At 48.8% G+C, this 21875-nt stretch overlaps 1 protein-coding gene across 1 annotated transcript in view; it reads right to left on the reverse strand.

Moving 5' to 3' along the window:
* Apba2 (amyloid beta precursor protein binding family A member 2) overlaps positions 1 to 21875 on the reverse strand; it is a 228599-nt gene that overhangs the window by 176131 nt on the left and 30593 nt on the right. The window contains exon 2 of the mRNA XM_032893467.1: positions 2993 to 3107. The gene's annotated coding sequence lies outside the window, so the exon portion shown is untranslated. The remainder of the gene's footprint in view (positions 1 to 2992; positions 3108 to 21875) is intronic.

Raw genomic sequence — 21875 nt, forward strand, 5'->3', positions numbered from 1 at the left:
GCCACAATAGGAACTGAAGAAATATCAGTGTAGGACTGAAATATGCCCCAACAGTAGAAAAGAAACCTAATGGGTAGAGGCCCTGGATTTGTTCCTATGGAACACACACACACACACACACACACACACACACACACACACACACAGAGTGCAAAGACTTTTTTCAGAAATGTAGGTGTAAATACATAAGCCAATGCTAGAGTGATAGATGTTTTGTGATCCAGCTTTGCTACTGTAACAAAAATGCTTGAGATGACCAACTTACAAAGAGGGAAGGTTTGTTTGAGGTCACAGTTTTTAAGGTTGTAGCTCATAGTTGGGTGACCCTATTGGTTCTAGGCCTATGACAATACAACACATGGTGACAGAAAGCACATGGTAGAACAAAACTGTTCATCTGATGGGCACACAGAAGGAGGAAGAAAAGGAAGGGCTTGGGTACCACCGTCCCTTCTACAGATCTCCAGTGACCTCAGGAACACCCACTATGCTCTGTCTCTTAAAGGTTCCACACCTTAATGATGGAATCACCCTAGGGATCAAGGGTCTAATGTGTTGAAATTCGTGGGACACTTCAGATCCAAATGACAACAACTATCACCAAGTCACTGCAAGCTGCACTCTCATGTGACTGGCAGTGCACCCTGCAAACACACGGATGGCATACTGTACCCCTCCAGGCTTGTGTGTGGTCACTGTTGACCAGGAATATCAGTATGCAGTGCAGGGGAAATGGTGAACAGACAGGAGCAGGCTAGCCTGGGACAGGTAGGTCAGGACACTCCCTGGAAGGTAGCTGTAGTCTTGGAACTGAGCTGGCTCAGTGGGAATGGGGTCTAGGTTGGGGATGGAGACGGGGATGGGGAAAAAGCCAGGAAAGCAGTATTGTAGGATGAGGAACCGAGCAGAAACTGTGTTGGAAGATACAGGTAGAATGCAAGTTAGGCTGTAAGCGCGGGGTAAGGCTGTATGGCAAGAGAGCAGAGCCATGTGCTGCTATATCCTGAGCCTGGAACTCCCAGCAGGAAAAGGACAAGCGGGGCTATTACCCAAATGACAGCCAAGCTCTCACCTCTGCACAAAGGACTGGACCCCATAGAGAACACAAGAATGGGCCCTGGGCTTAATGAAGCAGGTGAGCAGATTCTGTGCCACCCCCCAAATAATGCTGAGGTCCTAACTCTCAAAACCTAAGCTGTGACATTATTTATAGATAACATCTTTGCTGATGATCAAAGTCAATTAAGGTCATTAGGCTGCATCTTAATTTAGTATGAATTATGTGATGTTTAACATTGTCAACTTGGCAGGATCTAGAATCACTTATGTGCACACATGCATACACACACACACACACACACACACACACACACACACACACACCTTTATGCACTTTGTAAAGGATTATGTACCTTAGATTAATTGAGGTAGAAGGAGCCATCCAAACTATGGGTGGCACCATTCCTTGGACTGGGGTCCTAGACGGCATAAAGAAGAGAAAACTCACTGATCTATGCCATTCGCCCCCCTCTACTTTCTGACAGCCTTGCAAACAGCTGCTTCAAGCTTCTGCCTCCACGGGGAACTGCACCCTCCAAGTATGTGCCAAAGTAAGTTCCTTCCCTAGGGGTATTTTATCACAGCCACAAGGATAGAAACCAATGTGATTGATCGTATGAAGGGGAAGTGTGTCCTATTAGACGGAGCTCGCGGTGTGGAGGTCTCCTGTGATACAGCGTTTTATGGTTTTAGGTGCTTCATGCAGCAGTGTTTTCCTTAGTTTGTTTGAGGGGTGGGTTTGTCATTAGTGGTTGTGGTTTGTCTCAAACAAAGAACTAAACAAGACACAGCGGTGAAAGCACGGCTTATTAAAATGAACCATGGACTCACATTAAAGATAGAAGTGCAAGGCTGGAGAGATGGCTCAGTGGTTAAATGCACTGCCTGCTCTTCCAGAGGACCTGGGTTCAATTCCCAGCACCCTCATGGCTGCTCGCAGCTGTCTGCAACACCAGTGTCAGGGGATCTGACACTCATACAGGTGTACAGGCAGGCAAAACACCAATGCACATGAAGTAAATTTTTTTTAAAAAAATGTGTAAGTAAACCCACAGGTAGAGTAGGCTCAACCAAACACATGGTTTTATCACAGAAGTGAAAACACTCTCTGAGGTGTGGACCCTTGAGACGCTCCTGGGTGATTGATTTTTCTGTTCGCTGGGATCTGCCCCATCCCTGGGAAGATACAAGACAGTCCAGAGGGTGGACTTTCTTGATTTTGGCCTTGGAGTTAACCTTAGGACTCAGAGAACGCACTGTGGAGGATGGGGGGTACCCTGAGAGCAGACACAGGAACAGTAGTTCCCATGGGTGGGACACGAATGGAAGGCCTCCTGGTCATTTGTCCTTCCCATGCTGCTGGTTCTCGTCTGTGTCTTTTGCCCTCTGTAAATGCAGGTTCTGCATCTGTGGGTCCAACCAACCACATATCAGAACTGTTTTGTTTTGTTTTTACCAGAAGGTCTTAGAAACACAAAATGTTTCTCGCCTACAAAGCCCTCCAGACATGTAATCTGCCCACAGGACAGCGTTGGGCCTCCTGTGCTGTGGTCTTAGGCTTACAACGGCCCAGTTCATACTGAGCACCGGCAGGCGTGATTCTTGCTGTTCCCTAAACAATAAACCAAGTATTCACAGAGTGGTTGTAACATATGAAGTATAGAAGTCACCAAAGGAGGATGTGTGCATGCCCTATGCAAACACTGAGCATTACACATAAGGGACTGGAGCACCCTCGGATCCAGGAACCCACAGAGGTCCTTGGAACCAACCCACATGGGCACCAAAGGACAACCATAAACGAGAACGTTCCAACAAAGCAACGTGCTAGAGTCTTGTTAGAGAAAGGTGAGGATGTTGCCTAGCATGCTAATGAGGGCTTGTCCGACTGTACATCAGGAAAAGCTGGAGATGGGAAGTGTATCCTACTCACCGGCAGTCTCCGCACACAGGATGGCTCTCCCTGCTCCTGTCTGCAGGAAAGTCTACAGCGACGGGGCAGGGGTGTCACCTGGCTGAGCTTCAGCAGTGCCTCAGTCTCCAGAGAACTGTGACAGATAACAAACGCAGTGTCAGCAGCCTGGGAAGGCAATCCACTAATTCACAGACAAGGACAGAGTCAGAACCCTGATGTTCCCCCAAACAGACAATATCTGGGAATACAGCATGCGGCTGGTCATGAGTTTCCTGACATCTTCAAGGAAGCTCTTCATAGTCACATATGAAGGTTAGCACAGACCACTAACCAGACTACAGTTTGGAGCCACAGTAAGTGTATAGGGAATAGGCTTTTCAAACCCTTTTGCAGGAAGATCCCAAAATCGGTTAAAATACACTTCCATCCATCCGCCCACCCACCTCCACATCCCCTCCCTCATACATCAAGGCTCTGTTCCCAGTTTGTTTTTCTCAAAGTAGCAAAACACTACACAAGCTCTGGGTGATTCAAGTTACTTCTCTCAAAACAGTGCTTGCGACAGGTGGATGGGATGCCTCTGCGATGAACAGGGACTGTGCAAAGAAACAGTGACCAGGGGTTGGGGATTTAGCTCAGTGGTAGAGCGCTTGCCTAGGAAGCGCAAGGCCCTGGGTTCGGTCCCCAGCTCCGAAAAAAAGAAGCAAAAAAAAAAAAAAAAAAGAAACAGTGACCATGCTCAGTGCTTGGAGAGATGCACTGGAGGGGATCGGGGGGAGGGCAAGAGACACAAAGTCCACCCTACAGCGAGCCGCTTGCTTCTTCTTCAGCCCTGAGCTACAAAGACAGATAGATACCTTGGTTCCCATCTTAGCTCTGCTCCAGAGAGGGGGCAGAGTAGCCTGTGCATGCGTCTGAGCCTCAAAGGATGCTGGGACCTAGAAAGTGAGTTGTGCACCACCTTCTGTACCTACCCTTGGTTCCTCCCCTAGTGCTCTGTCTGTGAAAGGAGTGCTGCCTGGGAACTAATGTTTCACTGAGCTTTAAGGCAGACCACTGCAGGGTTCGCGCCTACAGATTCCTCAGACATGTTTTCTGTCCTCCTCGTAGAGCCGGGACACCCAGCTGGAGTCTCTGCAATGTCTGGGATCCACTCTGATCCCAGAAGAGGGAGGAAACACGGGCCTAACAAGACCTGTGCCTGACCTATCACAACAAGTAAGAGAAGCCTGCTTTTGCTCAGGGACTCTCATGGTGTGGATAGAGATACGGCAAACCATGACGAGACACTAGCTCTGAACCACAGCATGCAAGGTGACGGAAACCCAGGCACCGTGCATAGCCACAGCCTTGCCCTATCCTGCCCCACGTATCCTCACCAGTGTTTCACATCTTCCCCCCCACCCCCCCCCCACCCCCCCCACACCCCCTGCAACCCCCGCCACTCCCACCAGCCCCACCACCCCAGCCACCATCTTTAGTATTCCCTTGTTTATTCCTCTGGAATCCCGCCCGGCCAGAACACTTTTATTCATTCTTTAAAGCCAACTGGGGATTCCTCCCTAAACTCTGGTGATGACATTGCTCTGCACCTGGCCTAGTTGTATTTCACATTTCACCTGTCCCCCACAGGACTCATTGCTCTCCCTGGGTCCTGCCTGGCCTCACCAGGGTCCAACCTTTAAAAGGCAGAGAAAATAGTTCGGCACCAGCAGACCTCAACAGCAGTCTCCAAGAAGGGAGAACGAAGGGAAGGAGATGAAATAAACAGACAAAAGAGCTGGGGGGGGGGGTGTTCCATAACTAAACTGTGTGTCATGCAAGCATGAAGGTAGGAGCTCAGGCCACAGAACCCACATAAATGCCAGCTGGGAGCAATTAGCCCACCATAATTCCAGCATCTGAAGAACAGAGTATCGCAAAGTCAGACGGCTAGCAGTACCATCAGCCATATCTGGGGGCTCTGGGTTTGACTGAGACCTGCCTCAAGGAATTAGGAGAAAGACCCATTAAGGATGATTCCCAACATCAACCTGGAGCCTGCCTGCACATGCATACATACCCATGTGCATGCATGTCCCCCACCACACACACACACACACACACACACACACACACACACACACAGAGGAGGGGGAGCATTCTAAGGGTACAAAGAATGTGTGTCAAAGGGTACCCACATGGTGGGACACTGTACAGCCAGGTCTCCAGGCTCTTGTCTCACTGACACAGAGGGCCATGGGAGGTTTCAGGCTATAGGAGGAAGCTATTGTGTCCACAAGGCACATGATGACCTGGAAGAAACAGGGTCAGTGGGGGTGCCTCAGAACAGAATGCAAGGGTCTCTCTTAGGGTGGAACTTGTAGAGTCAAGATTGGCTGACACTCACTAAGCGCCTCCTTCCACCCAGGAGATGCTGATAAAATCATTCAGGACTTAAAAAAAAAAAAGGATACAAAGAAAAAGTCCCCATGACCTTGGCTGCCTCCTCTGCATCCTGGCCATGCATTCTGAGCATCCAGGAGCTGCCTGTCCATCTCCCAAACACAGAACCGATCGCTGTCACACTGCACACCTGTGAGTGCCACCTGCAATGTGTTCCTGGGGCTAAAATTAGATCCACGAGCTTCCACCAAGGAAGGTCCCATGGGAGAATGGAGGCTGCCTGGGAACCAGGACAGCTTCGAAAGCCCCAGGATTCTTGCCCTCCTTCCCACAACAGTGATGGGCAGGCCACCTAGGGCAGGCTTCCTGGAGCAGGGCTTAGGTACTTGGCTTTTGTCTATGTACCACTGGCCAGCAGATGACCCTCCTGCCTGGGTACCCTGGCATCCTGCCCTTCTCTCTCAGGCTGGCCACACTCCAGGCCCACCCAGGAAGCACGTTTGCCAGGAAGTGCAGGCCACTCTAGCCTCTTATAACCCCCACAGCAGCCAACAGAGCTCAGTTCCCAGAGCCAGTTGCTGCCCCTCCCCCATGTCTGACCCACAGAGCACTGGAAAGAGAAAGGCTCGCCCATCCCAGGCTCCACCGCTCTGCCACTCAACACTACCCACCAGGGCTCGCTTCACTGTGAATGCTGAGCAGGTGGAAAGAGCCAAGCCAAGCCAGTCAGGGGTGAGGTGGCCCACTGGGGAAGGCTCTGATAGAATAGCACCCAGCTTCCATCCCCAGGCCATGCTCCAAGCGTCCAGGGACTCCAGGTCAGGGCTGCTGCATCTTTCGTTTGAGTTAGTACTCACAATGACTAACATCACATGCTACACCTAACTACCAGCCCTGTCCCTGACCCCATGTACACCACACAGGTCAGCAGGTGCACTGGCAACAGCCATGTACAGTTCCTATGTTGTCCCCAGCCAGCTCCTTCTCAGAAGCCTCGGGGAGCCCCTGCTCCACCTAGTACTGAGGACTCTATTGGAGTAAGAGAGCATGGCACGTAAGTCAGCTGACACAAACAGGACTGCACGGACGAGGGCACAGGGTGCAGTCTCATAGGCGATGAGATGACCTAGCTTTCAAGTAGCCAAACAGCAGCCAGCAAGAGCATCCTCCACACACCTACCCCTTGGGCATCCCCACTCCAAGTGAATCTTCTGGAATCCCTCATAGGTCTTCCTCTGAAACACAACATGAACTGATAGCACTCTGGTCTCCACCAAAGTACTGATATCTGGTTGACAGCCAGAGTCCTTAGATACTCAGATTGAAGTTTCAGCAACACCCTGGACCCAAGCTCTTCCATCATCCCAACATAGTCTATGTAGGCTCCACCTTTGAACTCCACAAACAGCCCAGTATTGTTCCTAATCTCTTCAGGTATGATCTGGCTTCTTTATTCTTCCTTGAAGAGACAATCAGGGCTACCCCAGGGCCTTTGCACAAGCCATTCTCTCAGATGTCCACACCCTTCCTCCACTCTCTCTACCATGCTTCTCAGCACGTGCCAGCTTCCTGACCACACTATTTAATCTACCATATGCCCCCAGTCTTCCCTACCCCTCCCAGCTTAGTGCTTCCCCTTGATACCAGCCCCAACCTACACCCATCTTATACTGACTGTAGCCATGTCTGTGTCTCCTCACTGGAAAGTGGGAGAATTGCTCTCAAGTCAATGGGGCCATCTCTTCAAACTGTCCTTGTCCCTTTCAAACAGTCATGGAAGCCAGACATGTTTTGCGAACAATTTCCACCCTCACCCTCGTTATGGGCTGCTCTCTGGCCTTGTTCTGACAGGTCTAAAGATAGCAAAGCCACGCAGACACAGGAGTAAAAAGTTCAGACCACTTAAGAAAGTGTCGACCTGGAACTCTTGAGTGCAGGGTAGGTGGAGCATAAGCCTGACCCCACAGAGAATAGGAAGGGGCACACAGGGAGGGCGGCCAGGACCACAGTGGAGGCTCATTCTCATGCATGGTCTTCCTCTACCCCCAAACTTCTGTCTGAGAGGTTCTACCTCTGGGAGAGCTTCAGACTGACCTGCACAATGAGAAGAGCTGGCAGTGACAGAGCCTCCCCTGAGGGAGTCCACAGCAGAGTGACAGGCCTGAGGGAATTCTAGTCTCATCCTGTCCTGCCAAGCCGGCCAGTCACTGACTCCACATCTCAGAGCTTAGTCCCAGTGGAGTCAGGGCCTGCATGCTCTCTGCATATCACATGTGCTGGGAGCGAGCTGGGCTCGGTGAACAGCCGTGGTCACCATGTGGCTGCAATCACACCCAGTGCCTTTTCTGCTTTGTCAACTCTTGAGAAGATTAGGACTTTGTTTTATACCAACAGGAAAATTCTCCTTCTCTAAAAACATCTTCAAGATGGTCGAAGGGACAGAAAAACCAGAGAAATGTCACAAGTTGTGCACAAGGTCCCCAAAGGAGCTGTATTTCTCTGTGTGTTGAATGAAGTGCTCTGCACTGGACAGATAAAGATTTTGGGGACATCTAAGAGTAATCTGGTACCTGTGTGGCTCCTCAGACATGTGACAGTTAGAAATGGCGAGACCTCAAACCACTGGCTTATGTCTTCCCAACAGCATCACTCACCCACCCACGGTCGCTGAGGCCCTTGGACTGGGAGGTACTTCCATACCTCATTACATGACACCTAGTACAAGATCATGGACCAAACCGCTCAGCTAAGCTGACAGCTCCACACTCTCTGAGTTCACACCTAACCAACACCTCCAAGGCACAACTAATTGCCTTTCAGTGGTGCAAGCTGGGCCTCGCCTTCCCTTATGGGACCTGGCCCCAACCACAGTCTCCCTCTCCCAGCTAGACTACCCATCCAGGGTCCTTCTAGACTCCCTTCCTCCTGAGTTAGCAGACTCTAGCTTCAAATGGTCTCTTCCTCCACAACCTATCCACCCCTATCCTGGCCTTAACTTCCTACTCTGGCCTCCACCACTAACCCTGGCCTCAACCTTGTACCCTAGCCTGGACCTCCCAGTCTTGAGCTTCTACCTCTAGCCCAGTCCATTCTGCCTGCCCTCTCGGATGTACCCATCAACACAAACTGATACCCCTGTACAAGCAGGACAATCACAGGCCTGCGTGGGAGAATGCCCACCAAGCACTTAAAGACAGCACAGCAACAGATGGGGAGTGACTGAAATGGACACAGGCAGATGTTTGGTTTCAGACTGGGGACAAATGGCTGAGGTCCCTATTTAACATATCAAAGCAGACCTGGCCACCAGGTTCTGCCTGCATCTTTCAGTCCCAGCCTATTATAGGGACCTCGGGTTGGCACACCCTGCCCCCCATCCTAAACTTCTCCAGCCCAGGGATTAGGCTGTCCTTTCCCCAGCTCCCCTTCCCTATACAATCCAGCCATTTTGGTTATCCAACTTTTTTGTATCTTTCAGTCTCCTGGCTGCTGTCTGGTTCCCCTTTCTCCCCTCTCCCTTCCCCTACCACCCTCACAAGGTTCATTCCTGTCCACTCTGGACTCTCCCAGATGCCCCTTCCTCTAGCTGCTCTCCCACATGTCTAAAATAAACCTTCTCCTTCACCATACCTAGGAATAGCCATACCCTTTCCTTTCCCCTTCCTTTCTTCCTTCCTTCCTTCCTTTCTTTCTTTCTTTCTTTCTTTCTTTCTTTCTTTCTCTCTTTATAATTCAGTAGAGGTCAATGGTGAACGTCATGAAGATACTTAAAACCACTGAATCAGATACTTTAAGGGGTGAACCTCATAAAGATACATGAATTATAACCCGCTAGAGCTGTTAGAAAGACAGCAGCTGGAAGTGAGGTCCCATCCTCCTCTAATGCACCCCAACTGTCTTCCAGAGCACAAGTCCTCAGGATGCTTGGAAAGGCCTCTGTCTTGATTCATGCCCTCTGGCCTTTATCCTGCCCCCTGCTCTGCCCCAGTCCCATGGGATCGATGCCATTCCTCAGCCCCACCAGGCCAGCTTCTGGTGGGCACCAGCATGGCTGACCTCAGGGACCCTGAGGATGCCACTTATGCCCTGCCCACCCATACCTGCATACCTCTGGCAGTAAGGTCAGTATTTGCCACTGTCCTCACCCACTGGAGCAGAAGTTCTCTGACCTCATCTGCTGTGTCCCTTGGTATGTATCCCAACACTTACAACTGGACTTGATGGTGACCCAGGGACTGTGGACTCAATGACAGGCTTGGCCCCTGGACTGAGAGTTCAGAAGAATCAATATTTTCTTGAGTGACCCAACCTCAGAATCTGGGAAGCTTCACTCACAATTCAATATATCGCTCCCTGAGATGCACTTATGAATGAATACTCACACTCTCCTGTGTCCCCACACTGGGACAAGATAAGCCAGAAACCTGGAGCATGACCTGGAAGGGCAACCACAGGCTACATCTTGGTGGTGTAGCCAAAACCCCCTAGACCTCCTTGCAGGCCCCCAGGATCTGCTACTGTACAGGAGCCTGGCCCTGAGCGCTGGAGGGGGTTCTGCTCTCTGAATCACCATAGCCACATGCTACAGGCCAAGCTTCCCTGAAGGGTGAGGAAGACAGCCTGTTCCTCAGAGCCACCCACACCCAGGCTATTTCCTGTTTCAACAAAGAGAGGGGCTGTGGCTCTCTTACTGAAAACTCTCTAAAATCCCCTCCCACCACGTGTGTGTCTATTCACCCTCACAGTGAGCTGGCAGGAACAGGGACATTAAAGTGACACGGGAACTCCTGGGATATAGAAAACTGTGTGCTTCCCTCTGGGCAGTGGCCACAACCATAAGCAGAATACAGCATTGTCAGCCGCCCGTGCTCCATCACGGAACAGTAGAGCTGGCAACCACCACTGCCCTGCTTCCCTCTCTAATGCCTGGTCCTCTGCAGCCCCCAGGCACCCATGCCCACTTACTCACCCACTCACCCATTCATAGTTCTAAAAAGAAGAAAAAAAATCCATCCCACCAGAATGTTCTCAAACAAATGAAACCAAGGATCCGAGGGGGCACCTCCCAGCCAGGAGGCCTAGTACTCACGTCTCAATGTCCTGAACATATAAACACGAGGGGGCATTGTTACATCAGCATTGCTCCTGTCATCTCTTCCCACAACGTATGGGCCATGCCCCATATGCCGGCCACCACTGCAGTGGGCCACTGGTCACTCCTGAGCAGAGAAGAGGCCCTGGAGCCTATGTGCAAGTCTGAGCTCTGCCACTTCCTGGGCTCTGTGATCCTGGGGGTGCTTCTGAAGCTCTTTGTGCCTCATGTCCCTCACCCAGAGAAAGGACATAGGCACCTTGCACTTCACAGTGGGATGAGTCATGAAAATGGCCGTTGCTCATGGGGCTCTTCTGGTCAGTCTGCTCCCTCCTGAAGGGGCAACGAATGAATGAATGCACTCTGCTGTTGCCATCACTGTAGGGTCTGCTTTGCTGAGGACGGGATCTGGGGAACTCTGATGCATCACAAGGGAGCCTAAACGGTGATCAGCTGTGCCAGGCTCCCCAGGCTCCCCAGGGGAAGCTAACACCAGAGAGGCAACGCAATACGGTGAGCATCACTCCCCCTCGCGCCCCCCACACCAGCCCACCAGCCCACAACAGGACCCTCTGACCCTTCCCCCATGCCACAGGAAGCAAAAATGAAAAGGGACGTGACAATCGATGTTCCCGGAGCAAGAGTGAGTTAATAAAACAAAGGCCTTTGCAGGAAAAAGATAAGTTAGATGAATCACACAACTCCGTCAAATGCTACACCAGGGAGCCACAACATACACCATGGACATAAGCAAACGGCAGCATATTCTATGCAGCATCGTAGAATAGCTGTGTCCAATGTGGCCCAGGTCAGATGTTCAGAGCAGAGGGAGCAGGGAAGATGGCCACTGAGAAGATGGCCAGCAGACTGGACACTAGATGCTTGCCTGCTTGCTTATTTATTTATTTATTTATTTATTTATTTATTTATTTATTCAAATCTAAAACCAGTGAAAAGAAAGCTTAATTTAAAAACTATCCTGCGTAATATGGTACTCAGGGGACTAAATATAAGAATGGACATTATTAGTGAGCTATCCACTAAGCCGGAAGATGGAGCTAAATTTTCCCAGAAGGCAGTACAAACAGACCGTGTGTTTCTAATGCTCCCCGCTGTTACGGTCTTTCTCCTCAGACTGAAGATTAGTGAGAATCCTTGAGATTTCACGGTCTTCCTCCATATTTATTGGAAGGGAAAAAGGAGGGAGAGGTGGGGGAGAGGTCAGCAAAGAAGGTGCTAGGGGACCATGCCAGGCTTTGCCTGGACCCCTAACTTCTCCTGACTGTGGGATTTCCTAGTTCGGAGCCAGCAGGAGGGCTTACTATCTGGCAGCCTGTGCTTCTTGGTTTCGGGAATTCTTTTCACTCAAAAGTATTTGGGGACAACGTGTTAAGTCAGCTGGCAAAGCCAACCCTGACTGAGTTTAGTCTGGGGATCCACACAGGGCCCATGCATGACGGCATGAGGGATGCATTGTAATGTCTGTGTGTGGAATGATATGATATGTGTTATGGAATGAGTTCTATTGAGTGTGGAGTGGCATGGTACACATGTGTGTGTCTGTGTGCACGACATAATAGTGAGGTCTGTGGTGCGAGATGCTGTACATGTGCATGTGTGTATGTAAGTCTGTAGGTGTGATGTGTTATTAGGGATAGAGAATAAGTGTGTATGTGTGTGCATGTGCATGTGGTGTGCATGTGTGGGAGTGTGGTACAGGGTATTTGTTCACGGTAGAGAGTATCTATCTGTGGTATGAGATATTTATCTGTGCTGTGGGGTGCTTGTCTGTAGTATATGGTATTTGCCTGTTTATCTGTGGTATGGGGTATCTGTACTACAAGACTTGTCTAAGCTATAGTGTATTTGTCTGTGGTATGGATTATCTGTAGCATGTGGTATTTGTCTGTGGTATAGGGTAAATGTCTGTGATATAGGATCTGTCTGAAGTATGGGATGCTTGTGATATGAATTCTTTGTAGTATTGAGTATCTGTCTGTGGTATGGAGTATCTGTCTATAGATGGGGTACATGTAGTACAGAGAGCAGGCCCAATGGTAGTGTGTAACACGTACCCAACAGGGCCCAGGATATGAAGTGCTTAGGGGCCAAGTCCCAACCATTTCAACCCTCTAGACACTAGAACACCACTTAGAAAGGGACATAGGATATATGTCATGGCTCCACTCAAGCTTCACTCTTCAAGAGCTTATCAAGGTGGAAGCAGATGAGAGACTGAGGGGTCATTTAACAAAATCTCCTTACCTTCCTAGAGGTGGGCAGGGGGCTGTCTAGGGTGAGTTCACAGGAAGAGCCATTCAGGCAGCTGAAGCGCTGAGGGGAGGTGACAGATAGCCCAGTGTCTGTGGCATGAGGATCAGAGTGTCCAGGTAAAACAGCCACACCACCTACAAACCAGAATGCCTCACCATAATGCAGGCCACATGAGTGACCAGAGAAGAACCAAGACACACCATGAGGGGATGGACCACAGTTGGCCCAGAGGCACCACCCATGACTAAAACAACTGCTCCGAGGCCTCCAGCCGGTGGTCAGGTAAACACTGTTTCCTACACAGATCTTTCAAAACCCGCCTTCCTTTCAGGGAACCCGACATCACTGAGCCAGCGTGCTTGACACTGAGCTGCCTTGCTGAGGTCTGAAATGACAAAGCACGATGTGAAAACGCAGGAAGGGGAGCAAGGGGAGCCTGATTCCGCCTCTCCTCTGTCTCCCATCTCACCACGACACTGCTAACCACAACTCCCAGAGGATCTCTTACCCTTCTGATCTTAGTGTAACCAAAAGTAAATAAGTAACTCACAGACCAGATATAATAGAAACCCGCCTTTTCTCTAAAGAACCCTCTCAAGGTCTTCCTCACAGAAGGAGGAAAGACGTGTGTGTGTGCATGTGTGTGTGTGTGTGTGTGTGTGTGTGTGTGTGTGCACGTGTGTGTGTCCTAGAGGGGTGGTATGGAACCTCTCCCCTGTCCCTGAAGTCCAGAAGAAGACAGAGCCTCATATTTACCAAGATGTTAGAGCATTAGACACAGAACAGAATATGCCAAAGGGTTGCAACTCCAAACACAAAGACTAAACTTTAGGTGATTTTATGCTGCAACTGGTGAAATTATTCTCAAGTTCTGAATAACAGCAGAAGTAATGAAGACCGCACTCATTTAAAATGATGACCAGGCCTGCCCAGAGCAGGCAAAGACAGTGAGGCTCTACAAACAGGCCTTAACCTTGATTTGCAAATGTTAAATGTGACTTAACTTGAACTGTGGTTGCCTATTGTATTAGCCAGGTTCCCTGGAGGAGAGAAGAGAGAAGAGAGAGAAAGGAAAGGGATTTATTCAAATGGCTTCTAGGTTGTGGTCCAGGCAGCCCAACAAAGGTTGTCTATCAATGGAAGGTCCAAGAATCCAGTAGTTGTTCAGTCCATGAGACTGGATGTCTCAGCTGGACTTCAGTATACACTGGAATCCTGAAGAAGTAAACTCTAATGCCGCCAGTGAAAGAAGACTTGCCCATGAGAGCAGACCAAGAGAGCAAGCTTCCTTCTTCCACGTCCTTTATATAGGCTGACAACAGGTGTGGCCCAGGTTAAAGCTAGATCTCCCAAGTTCAAAATATACAGATGAAAGTGAGTCTTTCTACGTCAAATGATTAAAATAGGACAAAAAAAAATATATCCCTCACGGGTGTACCCAGCTGCTTGAGTTTTTGTGAATTCCAGATGTAGTCAAGTTGATAACCAAGAGTCTTGTGCCTATTAATATCTGTTGAAATAAATGGCAGAAAGATTATACTGACAAGTGGCAAGCAGTTATCCCATTGCCACCTCTTGGTGGTGACAAACCAGCAGGTAGAGGGCACAGTTCCTACAAGGGAAGCTCCCTAGGGTTTTCCTCCTGGGCTGAAACCAGAGGAGGGTCTACATTTGAGAGGAAGGAATGGACCGGCAAAGGAACTGTGACTTAAATGCTCTTAGATGTGGAACACGTGCAGAAGGGTAGTCTTGTGGTACCCAGCGAAGCATGAGCTAGACTAGAACCTCATCCGCCATGCTACTCCTCGGGCTACTGTGAAGACAAAGCCAGCAGGTAGCCATGGAAGCTGTGGAGTGACAAGAAGCTGGGGTAGCCACAGCAGGAAGGTTGGGAGAGCACTGCACTTTAACCTCAGCTACTGAGACACTTGATACACGTCAACCTCTTCTGGCCAAGAAGTCCTTGCTTTGGTCTGTGTCCATATCCAATACAGACTAAATGAATGAATGAGAGGAGTGTTGGGGGAGGGGCGTGACTGTTCTTAGGCATGGGGGGGGGGTGGGGGGGAGAAAGTTTACTGTAGATAAAAGGAGAGCATAGCCAGGGTCAGGGGCATCTGAGAGATTCCAGAGTGGACATGCCCTGAACCGAGCCATGTGAGGAAAGGAGGGAGGGAAAATGGGAGATTTCTGGGCCAAGAGACTGGCATAGCCAATATGACTGAGTTATACAGGGGCCAGAGATGTTGTGAGGAGCCCAACCCACCTTCTTGTCTGGAAACGTTTAGGGTAAAATATAGGGAACATCAGCCAAGCTCCAAAACAGGTCAGGACTGAGGGATTCGGGGGAACCTGGAGGCCAGAGTTGGCTTTTAATGGACACCTTGATTAGCCATTTGTAGGACCTAGGGTTTGAGACCTACCATAGACAAATGTCTATGCAGAGCATCCTGTTTTCTGCATGGCTGCTGGTTGTTATGTTTGTTTATCTTAATCAATTTAACACAAAGTTAGAATCATCTAGAAAGAAGAAATCTCAAAAATTAAGGGACTGCCTCAGTCAGGCTGGCCTTGTAGGCAAGTGTGTGGGTTATTAATTGATGGTTGATGTGGGAGGGGACAGATTGCTGTGGGTGGTGCCACCCCTGGACAGGTGTTCCTGGGTTGCATAAAATAGATAGCAGAGACCATCAGTAAGCAGTATTCCTCCATGGCCTCGGTTCAGGTCCTTCCTGCATTGAGTTTCTGCCTTGGACTATGACCCTGGATACATGACCCAAGTAATTCGTTTCCTCCCCCAAGTTGCTTTTGATCATGGTCTTTATCACAGCAACAGAAAGCTAACTAAGAAAATAGCAAAACCCAATAATAGCCCCTGTCCCAGACTGTGCTGGTGTATGTCCCTAGAATACCAGAATACAATCTGGCTGTGGCTTGCCACAGTAGGTATTCAACGAACATTTGCTGAGTGACTGTATCCAGTCTTTTCCTTGCAGTTTGAAGTAAACGTTCAAGGTCTCATGGTACCATCCGGTGAAAGGCCCAGGGAACAAGCATAAAGGTTTGGAGACAAAGCAAGGCTTCAGAGGCTGCTCCTTAGCCCTATGAAGGCCTACAAGAAACAAGCTCACTCCTCTTGTGTCTCCCTGGGACAGGAAGGAGGAGAGAAAGAACAGCCTGAGAATATGGTAAGGCCTGAGCTGGAGGGTTCCAGACTCTGCACCCTGTGTGTGTCCTTCTACTCAGTCCTGTGAAAGTTGAGAGGCCAGGAATTAAGTTTCATGAGGCCTGGTCATCAGCAAGCTCTAAAGGCAGCACGCAGATCCGAAATCCAAGATTCGGTCCTGCAGAGAGACGAAGCCAGTCATCACCATCCAAGGACATGAAGACCCCTCCCCAGTTCTCACAGCTCAGATTCGAAGCAGGAAAGGGCAGGCCTGAGAGCACCCTGTGCTCCCAACTGCACGATCACCTCAGAAACAGAAAGTCTCTCCTCTGCTCTGCCCATGAGACGCCTGGGCTCACGTGAATGAGCAGGAGGAAAGCATCGCTGAGACCCAGGTATGACTTCCACAAACACGTTCAGGTCCTCAGTCAGTAACAAAAGTTACTACAATAATGTCCTCTCAAACCCATTCCAGAGAAAAACATACCTCACGCAAGTACAGTATTACAGAGCATTGTTATACAATTAATATCAAAACTCTGCATGATCGTACACAGGTGTAATCCCAGCACTCAGGCAGGGGGATCTCCACGTTGAGGGCAGTCTGGGCTATGGAGCAAGACTCTATCTTTGAAAATCAATTCAAATAAATACAGAAACATAAGTAAGACAACAAAAAAAAACCATTTTTTAAAAATCACTATATTGGGTTTCAGAAATGCTTGTAAAAGAAAAACTCCTTTAAAATAATAAATTCTCTCTTCACAACTACCTGGAGACTCTAAGTGATGTCTGATCTGCTGGTGCAGACCCACACCCTCCTTGCTTAGAATGGCCACCCCAGGAACATATCCATCTTCATCTCCCTGCCACTTAAACAGAAAGGAACCTGTGATCTCTAACCCACCCCCGGCTGCTGCTGTTCTGATTAGGCTCAGAGCATCTTTAGAAAGCCTCAGACAAGAGAAGGGACTGTCCTCGGGGCCATGTTGTACTGTGTGTCGGCAGTGAGGGACCCACCACAATCTATTGTTTTCATAAATGCGAAACATCAGCAAATGGCTCCAACAATGCGTATTTTAATTTAAATGGTCCATTAAAAAGAAGAGAGAATAGGAGTCCGCACAGAGCACCAGAGAAAATACGTCAATATCATCCACGGCAGAGATAGACACGGGTTTGGGTGGGGGGGCAGTATGGAGGGGTGCATCAAATTAAACTTCTCCCTCTGTGGCACCTAAATAACTCCACTGGGTCTGAGCATCTTATCTCCACCAGGCAGGGTGGCAGACAAGCTCAAGCCATAGGCGCTCACCCCAGTGTGGATAAGTGACAAACGGATTTGTTCTGGAGGCGCAGAATGACGCAGGGCTGGTGGCTGTGTCTCTCCTTCCCCAGACTCTGTGGACATGAGCAAAGAGCAGGAAGGTAGCCAGAGAAGTCCAAAGGGCTGGACCCCTGCCGCAGCTCCAGGGCCACTGAGAACTGCAGCCGCTGCCAAAGTCAGAGCTAAAACCTCGTCTGCTTGGGGTTTAAAGCATCATCTTCTCAGTGTTTCCTATGACAAAACCTAGATGCTGTTACAGAAGTGCTCTTTCCCTCTAAAAGGCACAGAATGTAAAATGTTTTGTGATGTTGGTTTTGTTTTCAAACGGCTGGATGACACTGAAATACCACCCTAAACCCAAGACTGTTAAACTCTGAAATACTGAATATTTAAGTTTTACATTTCAAGTAATAGTGGGTCCCATTTTACAGAAGGCGAACTACCTTGAGCGACATCTGGCAACTGACAGGAAACAAACTTGAAATGGATATGACAACACGGACAAACCAAAAAGGAAAAACAAAATCACTGTTATTCAGTGAATGTTCCAGAACCAGCTGAGGGTCCTATGAAGGCAAAGTCCCTTTCCCAAATGGCCAGTGTTAACAGAGAAGCGTAGTGGGGCTCTCCCTGATGACGCACGCCTCATGATTTAAGCACTGAGCATGCCCAGAGGGCTACATGGCAAATGCCTTCCCCAGCACCTTCCATAGGCAGAAACCTTTCCGATCCTTAGACCAGTGTCTCTCAATCTGTGTGTTAGGATCCCTCTGGGAGTACAAGGATGCTTTCATAGGGGATGGCATATCAGTTATCCTACATTTCAGATATTTAAATCACAATTCATAACAGTAGCAAAATTACAGTTATGAAGTAGCAACAAAAATAATTTTCTGATTGGGGTCACCACAATGTTATAGGGTCACAGTATTTAGAAGGTTGAGATCCACTGCTCAATACACAGGATATTGACAAAGCATTTATGTCAAAACACGCCACACCTGTTGTGGGCAGCACCTCTAATGGCTGCCTGCCACATCTGTCAGGAAAGGCTGTACCAAACCCATGGCTCCTGCCTTTACTGGCACCTTTCTGCCTGCCTGGTGTCATTGGACATCTTCTATTGTGATTGCTTTCTTGGCTTGCCTGTCTATGGATGGACATACAACTCAGCCTTACCAAGAGCAAGTCTGACGGAGGGCCACTAGCTCATTGTGCATGGCCCCAAAGAAGTAAGACAATCTTCTTCTTCAGACCGAAGTGACCTGATGCTACAAGACCAAGATGACATCACCCAGTCTGGACTTCACAGCCCACAGCTGCAATCTCGCCTGTCGTTTCCCATTTTAATTCCTCTGCTGGTGGTTCCCAGAATTTGAAACGCATTCTCCTCTGTTCCTGGATATGTCAACTTCAGAGGCTTTTTATCAACATCCACAAGGGAGTTTCAAAGGCATAGATCTCATGAGCGTGGTGGTGTGGTATGGTCATGTGGTCATGGCCACACCAGCTCTTGTCAGTTTGCCTTTCTACTGTTTCCAAGAGCTTGAGAAGGGCTGACTGCTTCCAGCAGCCCACTCAGCTCTGAGCACACAGCTACATCCCTCTGAAAGCCTGGAGGCACCCAGCCTCCAGGATGGACACACTCTTCTCTATGAACAAGCCCCGCCTTTGCATTCCCCAATCCCAGCACCGGAGCTGGCATTAACACACATGCTGCTGCTGGTCTTTGAGGAACTGACTTTGGAGCTCACAGACTTGGATGCTCATGGGAGTCTCTGTTAGATGCAGAAAGGAACAAATACTCCACGCTGCCCTCTCCATCCACAGAGACTGGAACCACAAGCACCCAAGGTTTAAGCCCTCTCTTGCTTCTTGGTCTCTTTTTACGACAGGAGATGCTTCTAGTGCCCAGCTGATAAATAAGTTAATAAACTGTAGCACATACATAAAGTGAAATATTATTCAACCTTAAACAAGAAAGCCAGATAGCAATTAGGAGTTATTATAAATAGTATTGTACATAATAGTCTGTACATCTCAAAGGACATCACAAAAAAATACTTGTTTGAGAAAATATATTATGTTTAGTCTGATTTAAATCTTATACATTGTATACATATATCTAAACATTGCATAGTAGTTTATATACATAGTTTCTGTTTGTAAAAGTATCAGTTAAAAGACAAATGTAATGACTTTTATGTATGAGCTAAAAATAAATGTACATAGAAGGAAAGAAAGTCTAGCACAGGTCCAATAGGTATAAACTTTGAGGACACCATGTTAAGGGAAATGAGCCAAGCAGACAATGGCAGACACTGAGTCTACTTGAAGCGCAGAGAAATGTCATATTCATCCAGACAGAGGTGAAATGGTGGCTGCTTGGGGCTGGGGAGGAATGAATAGTTATGACTGAATGGATAAGATGAAATGTTCTGCAGGGATGGGAGCAACTTCCACACAGCATGAAGAAGGCATTTTTACCCACTAACCTCCCAGATGAAAATGACTCAGATGGTGAGTTTCATGTTATGTGTATTTTACAAGTTTTTTTTTCAACTAAGAAAATAAATATAGAAAGAACAGAAGAGAGTTGTCAGTCCACTCATTCCTGAGCCTGGAGTGACCATGAGCCTGGAACAGCCAAAGGGAAAATTACACAGATGAGGAATGAGACCTCAGAGGACCCGTGAGAGCCACAGGAAGGGACTCCACAGGGTGAGAACTGAGGAACACAGGGGACCTTCTCAGTTAGACTGTAAGTGAGCAGGTGGCACCAGACCAGGCATCAGGCCTGTGGCACCAACCAATAATGGACGCAGGCCCACACCCACAGACACTTCACAGAAGTCAGAGGACAGAGGAAAATGTTGCCACCAATGACGAAGTGAAATTTTTTAACAGCATGAAAAGTTGGCTCAATTGCACGCATGCTTGCTTGTGAAGGGCTAGGAGGTAGTCCCTAATCCATGAGCATACTGGTAAGAACTCTCCATGGAGAAAAACACTCCTGAGCCTTCAAAGGACAATTTTGAAAGAGACTTTAGAAAGTCTTGTTTCAAAAACCTAAGTCCTGACATTCGGGCAGACTCCTTGACATAATTTAAACAGAGACACACCATCTGCATCTACCCGTTTGATGAAAAGCCTACCAAGGCTACAGGAGTCCCTGAGGCTCACAGGCTTAAGCTGAGAGATGACCCTTTGTTCCCCAAACATTCTGAGCCACACTGGCAGAAGGAACCCAACACCTTTGCTCCAACCTTCCTAAGCACTAATCTCCTGGTGGTATGGCAGCCATAAATACAAATCGTTTAAAGCTGAGACACTTCAGTGAGCCTCTTGCCTGGCTCTCCACCTTGACCCTTCATCCAGGAAGCATGTCCACAACCCAGAAGCCCATGGACCCTGCAGCGGAGCAATTCTGACCTGAATACAACATGTTCTAGGTCATGTAAAGCACACGAAAGGCCACTTGGGTCATGAGGTCAGGTGCAGGTCTCTTCCTCTGCCCCAAGCCTGCTGGGCTGTGGCTGGCCCATTTGACCCTGGTCGTAGGAGATGAGTCCGGGATCCACCCAGGCCACCACAGGGGCAGAACTGTAAGGCAGGCTTCAACTATGCAGTTCTCATTAAATGGGAGAAAAGTGGGCTATTGTGAGAAGAGTCACACAAAGGCAGCTAAAGGCTGTCACAGTGCAGTCGTTCGAAATAAAACCTATCCCATTAGGAACGCTGCAATGGCAGCCCATTTCCAGTACTGTGCTCCGGGTCAGCCCAGCTGTCAGAAGATAAGGGTTTCAAATTGAAAATCAAAGAGCCACTGTACAGCTTTAGACAAAGGAAATGATGTGCACGTGGGCAGATGCTAAAGTCACCCACATGAAGAGCTGCCCAAGATGAGCGCCCGATCCCTAATAGAAATCACTCCTGATTTCTCACTCTCACGAAGCGTTCAGGCACAGGAGGGCCAAGGCTGTGTTCTTGACTGGGTTGTGCTGGCTGAATCCCTGCTGGGAACAGTGCTGTCTCCCCAGTGTAAGGGTGACTGACAAAGCCAACATTATCGTCACAAAAAGCCACCCCGTTTTCAGCATTTGCCCTACAATTATAGAACCCAACCCCAAACTGGAAAGAACGGATTAACTGAAGCAGACCTCACATTCAGTTGGCCAAGGAATTGTCCCCATTAGAATTACGGGAACATGTCAACCCTTAGTGTCAGTCATCTGGATTGGGCCACCAGGAAAGTCTAATGATCCCAGAAAACCCCTACAGAGAGAGGCATCCACACTCAGGCAAAAGTGCACGGGAAACAAAACATATTTCTACTTAGCCAAGGAACATGCTAACCACAGTTTCCATTGCAAGTTTCAGAGCTTAAACACAAGCCCAGGGTCAGCCTGGGTAACCCAGAAGTTTTTAAATGGGAGAGGGTGTGGCTTAATGCTAGAGAGTTTGCTTAGCACATGTAAGGCTTCAAGTTTAATTCCCTGAATCAAAAGACAAAAAGATGGTTGTGGGAGGAAGAAAGGAAGGGAAGGAAGGAGGAAGGAAGGGACGGAGGGAGGGAGGGAGGGAGGAACAAGAGCTGAGGGAAGTCTGAGCACCAAGACCTTCAGCCTTCAGACAGGTGCCTGAAGGTACCCAATAG

The sequence above is a fragment of the Rattus rattus genome, chromosome 2 (assembly GCF_011064425.1).
Source record: "Rattus rattus isolate New Zealand chromosome 2, Rrattus_CSIRO_v1, whole genome shotgun sequence".
Lineage (NCBI taxonomy): Eukaryota > Metazoa > Chordata > Mammalia > Rodentia > Muridae > Rattus > Rattus rattus.